The 10,058-nt window shown below is 60.1% G+C and overlaps 1 long non-coding RNA gene across 1 annotated transcript in view; it reads right to left on the reverse strand.

The window, feature by feature from the left end:
• LOC124970921 (uncharacterized) overlaps positions 1–9,484 on the reverse strand; it is a 52,395-nt gene extending 42,911 nt beyond the window's left edge. Inside the window, exon 1 of the long non-coding RNA XR_007106226.1 lies at positions 8,836–9,484. This is a non-coding gene — a long non-coding RNA (uncharacterized LOC124970921). The remainder of the gene's footprint in view (positions 1–8,835) is intronic.
• Positions 9,485–10,058: the final 574 nt, after the last annotated feature.

Raw genomic sequence — 10,058 nt, forward strand, 5'->3', positions numbered from 1 at the left:
CTCCTGCCCAGAAGGCGGCCGCCTTGCCTGTGGAAGGGAGGGTGGAGGAGATGGCGTGGCCCAGACCCTGCACCTGCTCAGGGCAGCCGGCCACCCAGACGCGGGACTGAGTGTGCTCCAGGTTCCCACGGGGCCCGAGGCTGCAGCTCTGCCGGCAACAGTGACCACTGGATTTGTCCTCTCCTGGCCAACAGGACCAAGTGAGACCTGGGTCTCTGGCCTCCAGGGTGAGGCTGGCCCTGAAGCAGAAGGTTCTCCTTGAACTTGGGGCTTTTCTGAGGTTCAACGAGTGATGACCACAAAACCCCTAAGTTACACGTCCTTCAAACACTTTGACCAAGATAAAAGCCCAGAGGGAGGGTCACGAACTGGAAGGCAGCCGCTCGGGCCGCTGGTGAAAAACAACCGTGAGTGGCCTCTGTCACATGGAGCCGGGCGACTCAGGACCCGCACAGGTGAGGCGCATCTTACAGAGACGCAGACGACCACACAGCATCACGCACGGGAACACACCCTCCACGTCCCCAATTCCGAGAGTACAGGAAATTCTTAAAACATACACAGATGCACAAAACTGCAAATCCCAGGCACTCTTGCCAGTGGGATTGAACCTGGTTTTTACTTTTGTCTGCATGAATGTAAAATAAATAATGGGAAATTAGCAGAGAGCTACTTGTAAGCTGGAGAATATTCTAGAGGCAGGGGCCACTCCAGGTACAGGGCCTTCCCTGGAGGTATTTCCCATCACAACTCTGCAAACTCCCTACAGAACCAATGGGAGGCCCAGCAGAAATGAGGCCTCCTTTTTTAAGAACCCACACCTGCCCTCTGGTCGGCCGCGTTACCTGTTAGCTCTGATTCTGAACAACCGTGGCGTCTCACTGAAGCAGAGTCCTCCAGAGGGCGTCGGACAGCAACCCCTGAGTGCCACCTGGGCGGAGCCCGTGGTGGCGAAGGACACGGCTCACTTGGAGACGCACGTTATGAAGCAGGACGAGAAGGAACACGCAGAACCAGGCCACCAGCACCCTCTTTGGCGTGTCTGTATCATTTTCAAATCATGTCCCTCTGCTCTCAAGCCCTGCCTCTCGGACCCGATTTGGTCTCCATCAGCTCTGTCTGTAGCACGGAGCTCGGGCCTCACCTCTTCTGGAGGCCTGAGGCCCTTCGCCAGGGTGAGTCAACTAACGAGTTTACTTGATCATGTTGGGCCCCCATTGTCATCGGCTGGCTCGTGCGGTCTTGGAAAGCTGCGTTTCCACGGAGTCCGTCTGCTGGAAGCATGTTGGCCTTTGAGATATTCCAGGTACACTGGTCGCAGGGTTTGAGGCTGCCCAGGGCAAGGCGGGTCCCGGCTCGGGGCCAACACCACTCAGTCCTTAGTAGCAGCGGCTCCCCATCCAGGGTCAAGGCCAAGTCCTTCTCACGGCAGAGCCCCAGACGTCCGGTGGTGCCAGGGGAGAGAACAAGCCTACCCAGCCTGGAGCGAGCCCTGGGTCGGCTTCCACCCGGCGGCTCTGGGTGCTCGGGATGCCCCCTGCCACTGCCCTCCCACACTCAGGGACCCCGACCTGGCTGGTCTGCGGGCTGGGGATGGCCCCGTGCCCCTCGGGGTTGTTCCCTGGGGTGCTGGTGGGGCCGGGGTCCTGCAGCCTGCACCCGGAGCCGCCCCCTCGCCGGACACACGCACAACCCGGGTCAGTTCCCTCCTCCGCCGCCTCCTTCTGGGGTCGGTGCACGCGCGCCAGCCTCCCCCTCCAACGCCGCCTCTGCGCGAGGCTCTTTGGGTGCCTCGCTGGGCCCCTCTCGGAGAGCACGAGGGCTGTGACCAGCCCGGGACTCACCCTTTGGCCTGTGGGCACCGGGGGGCTGCTGCTCCTCCTCTCCCTCCTCCTCAACCCTCCCTCTCCCCCTCGGCACTGCCTGAACCGGCTGCGCTCCTCCCCTGGCGCCCGTGCACGCGGCCCGCTCCTCCCCTCGTGCACGTGCACGTGGCCTGCTCCTCCCCTAGCGCCCGTGCACGCGGCCCGCTCCTCCCCTGGCGCCCGTGCACGTGGCCCGCTCCTTCCCTCGCGCACGTGGCCCCCTCCTCCCCTGCTGCCCGTGCACGCGGCCCGCTCCTTCCCTCGCGCACCAGCCGGGGCTGTCAGCGACTCTTAGGGAGATGCATGAGGTCCAGCCAGGCCAGCGAGGAGGTCGGGGCAGGGCCGGAGCAAAGGAGCGTGGCGGGGTCCTCCAGGGCGGGTCAGGGCGGGCCTGGCTGGGGAAGGCGCTGGCGGGCAGGCGGGGGACGTGCTATCCTGCCCTCAGCAGGGATGCAGCCGAAAAGCTGCCGCCGCGGACAGAGCGCACCAGTGAGCAGCGTCGTGCTCGTGGGCTGCCCGCCCCGGACGCAGCGCTGTCCCCGTGAACCCGTCGGTGCCCCCTGGCCGCAGCAGGCAGCAGGGCACTGGCTTTACCCTGCAGTCCTGGCCTGGCCTGGGGCCTTGGGCTGCGTAGGACCCACCCTCCGACCTGGCGGGGCTCCTTCCTGGGCGGCGGGTGCAGGACAGCCTGCGGGAAGGCCAGGGGCAGCACCCCATGCCCAGCCGTCAGTCTGCCTCCCGGCCAGCCACTGGTCCACCTCAGCCTGGGCTCGCAGCCATCGGCCCGACCGGAGCCCGCGAATTCTACTGCCCATCAGCTGCCCACGGTCCTTCGCCGGGAAGTTCAGCTGCTGAGGCGAGGGTCCCTGCCGGCTCTCAGGGCTCCCGCCCTTCAGGGCAGACGCTGTCCCTCTGCCTAACAAAATCTCTCCCGTGAGTCCCGCGTCTGAGCGGCTTGGCTGGGCGCCTTTCACCTCAGACAGCAGCGTGGAGACGGTGGACGGGCGGAGACAAGACGAGCGACTTTAGAGACCAGAGCCGAGCTCCCCAGCGCCCGCTCGGGACCCTCGCAGGGAAGTCCGTCCCTGTGGCTCTCGCTTTGCCGCAGGCCGGCTGCTGGCTGCCAGCTCTGTTCCCCAGACAGGGTGGTGGAGCCCACGGACCCTGGGCAGCAGCACCGCCTGGACAGCCCGGGACCCCGCTGCTCCCCAGCTGAGGGTGTCACCGCCCAGGACCTGCGAAGCCCTCTCCAGGCCTTGATCTGGCCCTTGTGCTGAAGCGACTCCCAGCAAGGCCACCAGTGCCCTCCGCGTGGCGCTTCTAGGAACCGCCTTCTCTTCCCCACTTGCCTCCCGGATGTCAATCAAATCAAGTCATGCCTCTGCTGAAAACCCTTCCGGGCTCCCGGCTGTGGGGAGGGTCATTTTACACCAGCTCGTAGCCCCTTGGCTCCCCACCACCTCTGAGCTCTCTCGGGATCCTAGCCTTTGTTTCCTTGGCCTCACCTGGCCACACTCTCTCCTTTGTACTTCTTTAAGCAGCCAGATGCAGCCACCCCAGGACCTTTGCAGCAACCATTGTCTCTCTGAGCAGCCCTTCCCCTCATTCCGTGCACAGTCCACTAGAGTAGGGTAGGGTAGGGTAGGGGTAAGGTGGGGTAGGGATAGGGTAGAGTAGGGGTTAAGGTTAGGGGTAGGGTAGGGGTAGGGATAGGGGTAGGGCTAGGGTTAGGGCTAGGGTAGGGTTAGGGTTTAGGGCTTAGGGTTAGGGATAGGGTTAGGGTTAGGGTTAGGGTTAGGGTTAGAGCTAGGATTAGGGTTTAGGGTTAGGGTGAGTGAGCGTGAGGGTTAGGGTTAGGGGTAGGGTTAGGGTTAGGGTTAGGGTTAGAGCTAGGATTAGGGTTTAGGGTTAGGGTGAGTGATCGTGAGGGTTAGGGGTAGGGTTAGGGGTAGGGGTAGGGGTAGGGTTAGGGTTAGGGTTCGGGTTTAGGGTTTAGTGTTAGGGTTAGGGTTAGAGCTAGGGTTAGAGTTTAGGGTGTAGGGTTAGGGTTAGTGTTAGGGTTTAGGTTTAGGGTGAGGGTGAGAGTGAGGCTGAGAGTTAGGGGTAGGGTTAGGGTTAGGGTTAGCGTAGGCTGTCCGGAGTCTAGAGCCTCCCTGGGAACTCGTGCCCAGCTCTGCACAGGCACCCGAGCAGGATTCGGGAGGCAGATAGTGGGGTGCGGAAGGAGAGCACTGTTTCAGGAGCATCCGGGGTTAGGGTTAGGTTTAGGGTTAGGGTGAGTGAGCGTGAGAGTTAGGGGTAGGGGTAGGGGTAGGGTTAGGGTTAGGGTTAGGGTTAGAGCTAGGGTTAGGGTTTAGGGTTAGGGTGAGTGAGCGTGAGGGTTATGGGTAGGGTTAGAGCTAGGGTTAGGGTTTAGGGTTTAGTGTTAGGGTTGGGGTTAGAGCTAGGGTTAGAGTTTATGGTGTAGGGTTAGGGTTAGTGTTAGAGCTAGGGTTAGGGTTTAGGGTTTAGTGTTAGGGTTGGGGTTAGAGCTAGGGTTAGAGTTTATGGTGTAGGGTTAGGGTTAGTGTTAGAGCTAGGGTTAGGGTTTAGGGTTTAGTGTTAGGGTTGGGGTTAGAGCTAGGGTTAGAGTTTATGGTGTAGGGTTAGGGTTAGTGTTAGAGCTAGGGTTAGGGTTAGGGTTCGGGTTTAGGGTTTAGGTTTAGGGTTTAGGTTTAGGGTGAGGGTTAGGGTTAGAGCTAGGGTTAGAGTTTAGGGTGTAGGGTTAGGGTTAGTGTTAGAGCTAGGGTTTAGGGTTTAGGTTTAGGGTGAGGGTGAGCGTGAGGCTGAGAGTTAGGAGTAGGGTTAGGGTTAGGGTTAGCGTAGGCTATCCGGAGTCTGGAGCCTCCCTGGGAACTCGTGCCCAGCTCTGCACAGGCACCCGAGCAGGATTCGGGAGGCAGACAGAGGGGTACAGAAGGAGAGCACTATTTCAGGAGCATCCGGGGCCTCCGTTGCGGCTCTGCCCTGGGCGGCGTGGCCTTGCTGGTGCCCCGACTCCTCCTCAGGACTATGGAGTTAGTGCTCCCTCCTGGCTGAAGCCCTGACCCGAGACGCGGCTGTGTGGAGGTGGGTCTTTAAAGGGCCCTTGGCTGGTCAGCTCTTCCCTCGAGCACCGCGGTGACCACAGCCCACCAGCAGGGCTTCTGGGTCTGCCCTGCTCTGTCCGACCAGCGGACGGTGCCTTCTGCTGGCTTGGAGATGGAGAGCGAGGTCCGATGCTGCCCGGGGCCGTCACAGGCCGCTGTCCACGGAAGGAAGCAGAGCTGGGCGCGAGTCCTCATGGCCTGAGCCCTCCACCTGGCCTCTCGTGATGGGTGGCCGGGCGCCGACTCCCACGCGCGGTGGGCACTCGTTCCCTCCCACCTGAGTCTGCCCGAGTTGCTTTATCTTTCGTTTGACTGGCGACCAAGCCTGCTCCCTATTTCCCGGGGTGTAAAATGAAGAGGTGTGCACAGCAGCCGGGCGATCTTTTCAAAAAATTCCCTTTTCTTCGTTGTAGTTAGAATAACAACATATGCACAAGGGCAGAATTAGGCCACATAGAAGGGGGTTCGTGGAAAATCAGAATTCCTCCTTCGGGCGTCTCCCTTAGCTGTCCTCCTCAAAGGTTAACTTCTTTTGATCTTTTCTGCCATGTTTCTATTACTTCAACCTTATGATGCCAAATAAAAAGATAATGTTTCTATTTCAAAAAATAAATTAATTAATAAAAGATAAAGAGGTGGGCTCGCCCTACAGCTAAATGCTGTGGGACACACTGCACTGGGGGGAGCCGACTTTTTACATCTGATAAACCGAGAATGACGATCACCTGCAAAAGGAGCCTCTGCCTTGAAGCGAGGCCAAACCAGGTGTGCGGGAGGCAGTGGGGAGCAGGGCCAGGACTCCCCCTTTGTGAGCTGTGGGCTGGAAACAGGGGCCCCCACCAAACTGGGGGACCTGGACTCTCCCAGGGTGCCAGGGGCTGATGTCCACTCAGTGGAGGGCCGAAGGACCAGGGGACACACAGCCGGGCCCCTGCCTGGGCCGCGTGCAGACGGCCAGCTTCCCTGGTGGGCAGCGGGTGTTACCTGTACTGCACGTGGTGCCCAGTAGGAAATAGGGGCTCCGGGTCCTGGAATCCAATTGTACCTCAGGGCTCTGAGCGGCGGGGACAGGGCCTGCCCGGGACCTTCCTCCCCTGGCCTGGTGAGTGAGGCCCCCGTCAGGACACACAGGGCATTTGAACGGGAGGCCTCCCGGCCCAGGAGAACCTCCTGCTAAGCAACGGTGCTTCCTTTTTATTTTTTTTTAATATTTTTTTAGTTATTGATGGGTTTTTATTTGATTTACTTATATGTGGTGCTGAGAATCGATCCTAGTTCCTCACACATGCCAGGCAAGCGCTCCACCACTGAGCCACCACCCCAGCCCGACAGTGCTTCGTAGTGGTGTTGAAAGGTCCTTTTAAGTTTTGGGTCCTGTTGGAATGAAATTCACACTGGAAAAAGCCGTTGGGCTGAGTGCCGTCTGAACAGGGTCCCGCTTTCTCCAGGATCCAGGGGGCAGGCCCGCTGGCGGTGCCGAGGAGCATTCTGAAACGGGCTTGGTTTGGATTCGGAGCTGGAGCGTCTTCTCCAAGGAACCATCTGGGACTCCGGGCGACCTGCCCAGTGACCTCCAGGTTCTTCAGGACAAGGTCTGCCGAGCATGGTGACCCTCCTCTGGCTGAGCCCGTGGGTGGACACCTGCCCCAACAAAGGCCATCAGAGTCCCCTGGGATTTGGAAACGGGATGCAGAGGGCGTCTGTGGGTTTGTGGCTGCTCTTTTCCTTGGACTCGAGACGTGAACTCAAGAATCTCAGTCTTGCGCTCTCCTGGGTTGGGAGCCCTTGGAGGAAGGGAGACTAAGAGGGGCCTGGTACCCTCCAGCCCGTAATCTGACTTCCCGCACATTCTCAGCCGCGTGGAGATCTCGACACCATCGGAACCCAGGGAAGGAGCAGAGCCTCCTCATTCCACTTCAAAGCCGCATTCCAGGCTCCTTCCTTTGAGTCCCTCCTGCTGAACTGTGACCGTGACATGCCCCCGAGGCAGGTAAGTGGGGAACTATCCAGCGCCTTGTTTTCACGCGCCTTTAAATTCTTTCTTCCAACCCAGACCTTTTCAGATAATGCTGGGAAACGCTTTTCCGCTGGAACGTGGAGAGGTGAGCACAGCCGGACCCACTCAGAGACACGGCCGCTGGCCCAGCAGGGGCTCCTGCACAGCACACAGAGGACCTCTGCCCGCGGGACGTCAGCGCTGGCTGCAGACACAGCGGGGACCGCGTGGTGGGCCCGCGGGCAGCCGGGATCCCAGCCCCTAACTGCACTCCGCTCGATGTCTTGGGCCGGCCTTGCCGAGCCTTGGTGGCAGATCCTGGGACCTTGTGCTGGACGCGTCCTCCCACGTTCCCGCCCTCACTTCCTGTTGTCTCCAGCACCCCCTGATGAGCATGGACGAATGCTGTCTTAGTAAAGGTGAGACTGTGGGAAGGGGAGGCGGCCAGGCAGGAGGGAGAAGCAGCCCTGAGGCCTGACGTTGGCGGCAGGGAACAGCTGGAGCTTTGTGACTGGACGATACAGGTCCCTCTCCTCCCCCGCCAGCGAGATACCAGGAGGAGCAACGCCCGGCTGTTGGACAGGCAGGCTCAGCCCTGGGTGCCAGGAGGACTGGGCATCTCTGATGGACAGCATGACACCATTACAACCGGTCACTGTGGCCGTGGGCGTCCCCCTAGGTGCATGCAGATGGAGGAGCAGCTTGGTCCCCATGCCCACGCCTGGCGGCCCCGCCCGGGCTAGCTCCGAGGGCACGCAACTGCAGCCAGTCTGTTTGGCTGGAAGTCCACCAGGGACCCGGTCATCCCACCCCAGGTGATCTTCAGACACAGGAGTTTCTTTGTTGAGACTGAGAGACACCAGTGCCTGCTGACACGCAGGGGATTGTGACGCGGGCCTGGCGAGCAAGGAGGCCACCACCCTCGGGAGCCGGGGCCCAGGGGTCCGCGGTCCTGTGCTGCCCCACCTCTCCCCGCTGCTGCAGTGGCCTGCAAGCTTCGTGCAGGACTTTCTGTCGGTGGCTCCCGAGGGCCCCAGGCCGACCCTACGGTCGCAGCGGGCGGGAGGCCACCTTCCTGGAATCCCGACAGCATTCCCAGGTCCCCTCGCTCCGTCGATACAGTCAGTGTCCGGAACCCAGAGCGGATCTCTCCTGGAGTCAGGGGGCTGAGGCTCAGCGTCGCTGCCTGGAGGGAAGGACAGCTGACTCCTCCAGCCAGAAGCTCAGGGGCAAGGAGGGGCTCCAAGCTGGGTGTTTGCAGGTGTTGACCACAGGGCCCTGCAAACTCTTCCCGCTCGGGCAGAGCAGCGCTGTGGACCTTCCAGAAGAGGGACACCTTCCTTCCTGCCACAGGCCAGCCAAACTGGGCTCATCCAGGGCCGACCATTTAAAATTGGCCAGGACAAGGCTGGACTGGGAAGGGAAGGGACCGGCTTACCTGTAGTGAGCACCTTTGTGTATTTTCATACGGGTGATTCACTCCCGTGATGCTCCTTCAAGACACGTGTAATTGCCACATGCAGGGGCACACGCCTATAATCCCAGCAACTGAGAGGGCAAAGCAGGAGGATTGGAAGTTCAAGGCCAGCCCCAGCAACTCAGCGAGGTCCTAAGCAACTTAGCAAGACCCTGTCTCAAAATAAAAGAATTAAAAGTGCCAGGGATGTGACTCAGTGGTTAAGCAACCCTGGGTTCCATCACTGGTGCCAAAACAAAAACAAAGCCCAGAAAGACAAGTGTTATTCTGAGATCAATACGGAAACCAAAAATAAAGAATAAAGCAACCAAGAAAAGTGCCCATGGCCAATGGCTGGTGAGAATGCACGCTCGTCTTTACCCAGCTCACCGTTGTGATGTTTGTGTAACTCAGAACTCCAGGGGGTCAGCAGTCTGGTGTTTGGTGCTGGTGACGGGCGGGGGTAGCACCCCGAGACGGAAGGTGCTGTGGAGCTCCCGGCCTCTCCGTGGTTTGCTGGTCTCCCTGGTTTCCCTGGTCTGCTCAGGCTGCTGTCCACGCCCCGGGACTGTGTGGCTGGACCAGATGGTTACGGCCACAGTTCAAGGTCAAGGCTGCCAGGTCGGGTCCTTGGTGAACGCCCTTCCTGTCCCTTTTCTTATCAGCACGCTGACACATCACAGGAGCGAGCTCCCCCGTGACCTGATCACCCACACGTTGGTGGCTGGCGCGTCAGGGCCTGGGGAGGGCCTGCCCCATGCACAGTCCAGACCTCTGGCCTTCCTGCCAGTCCCGACTCCAGGCCTCCACCCCCGAACTTCCCCAGCTTTGCCCTCCTGCTTATCTCGCGTGGCCAGAGCACAGGGGCGTTTCCTCTGGGAAACAAGCCCAGGCTCTGTCTCTGTGCTCTGAGTCCGGCCTCCTGCACGGTCAGCTTGCCTGGGCGTCGGGGGAGCCTCTGGCGGGGCTGCTGCCCGCTCCTGAGACGCCTCAGGGCCTCGGGGCGGCCGTGCGGGTGCAGACTCGCCCTTGCTCAGGCTCCGCCATGCTTCATCCTAATACATCTCAGGATTTTTCAAATGAGTAGGATCCACAATTAACTTCCCCAAATAAGGAAGGGGCACACAGCCACCTGACTCAATTTGATAGGAAGCTTTATTTGGCATCTGCTGAGAGTAACAGGCTTAAGGTGTTAGCCGGCGCCGCTGAGCGGATTAATCACTTGCCCAGGGTTATCAGCCCAACTCCGTCCAGAAATAAATCCTGTCTGATCTCTCGTACAAGCCAGGAGATTACCCCATCTAGTCTGGAGGCGAGGATTCTTCGCCTTGTAATTGAGCCGCAAAATGACTCTGGCTGAAGCATATTTTGTGTGTCTCGGGGTCTGGCCCGTTTCTGAGTCAGGACCAGGCAGGAGGAGGGCGAGCTGTGTCGACAGACTTGCATAATTAAGGAGCGCGGACCCAGCGGTTCTCAGTCCCAGATCACCTCTGCTGGCCCTCCTGCCCGGGCATTTGCAGACAGTTCCGTTGCCTCAGCTGGCAGGGAGGAGCGCCTCCTCACCCACACCCAGTGGGGTGCTGCTGACGTCCAGTGCACAGGGCAGAGGGCCG

This window comes from Sciurus carolinensis, chromosome 19, assembly GCF_902686445.1.
Source record: "Sciurus carolinensis chromosome 19, mSciCar1.2, whole genome shotgun sequence".
NCBI lineage: Eukaryota > Metazoa > Chordata > Mammalia > Rodentia > Sciuridae > Sciurus > Sciurus carolinensis.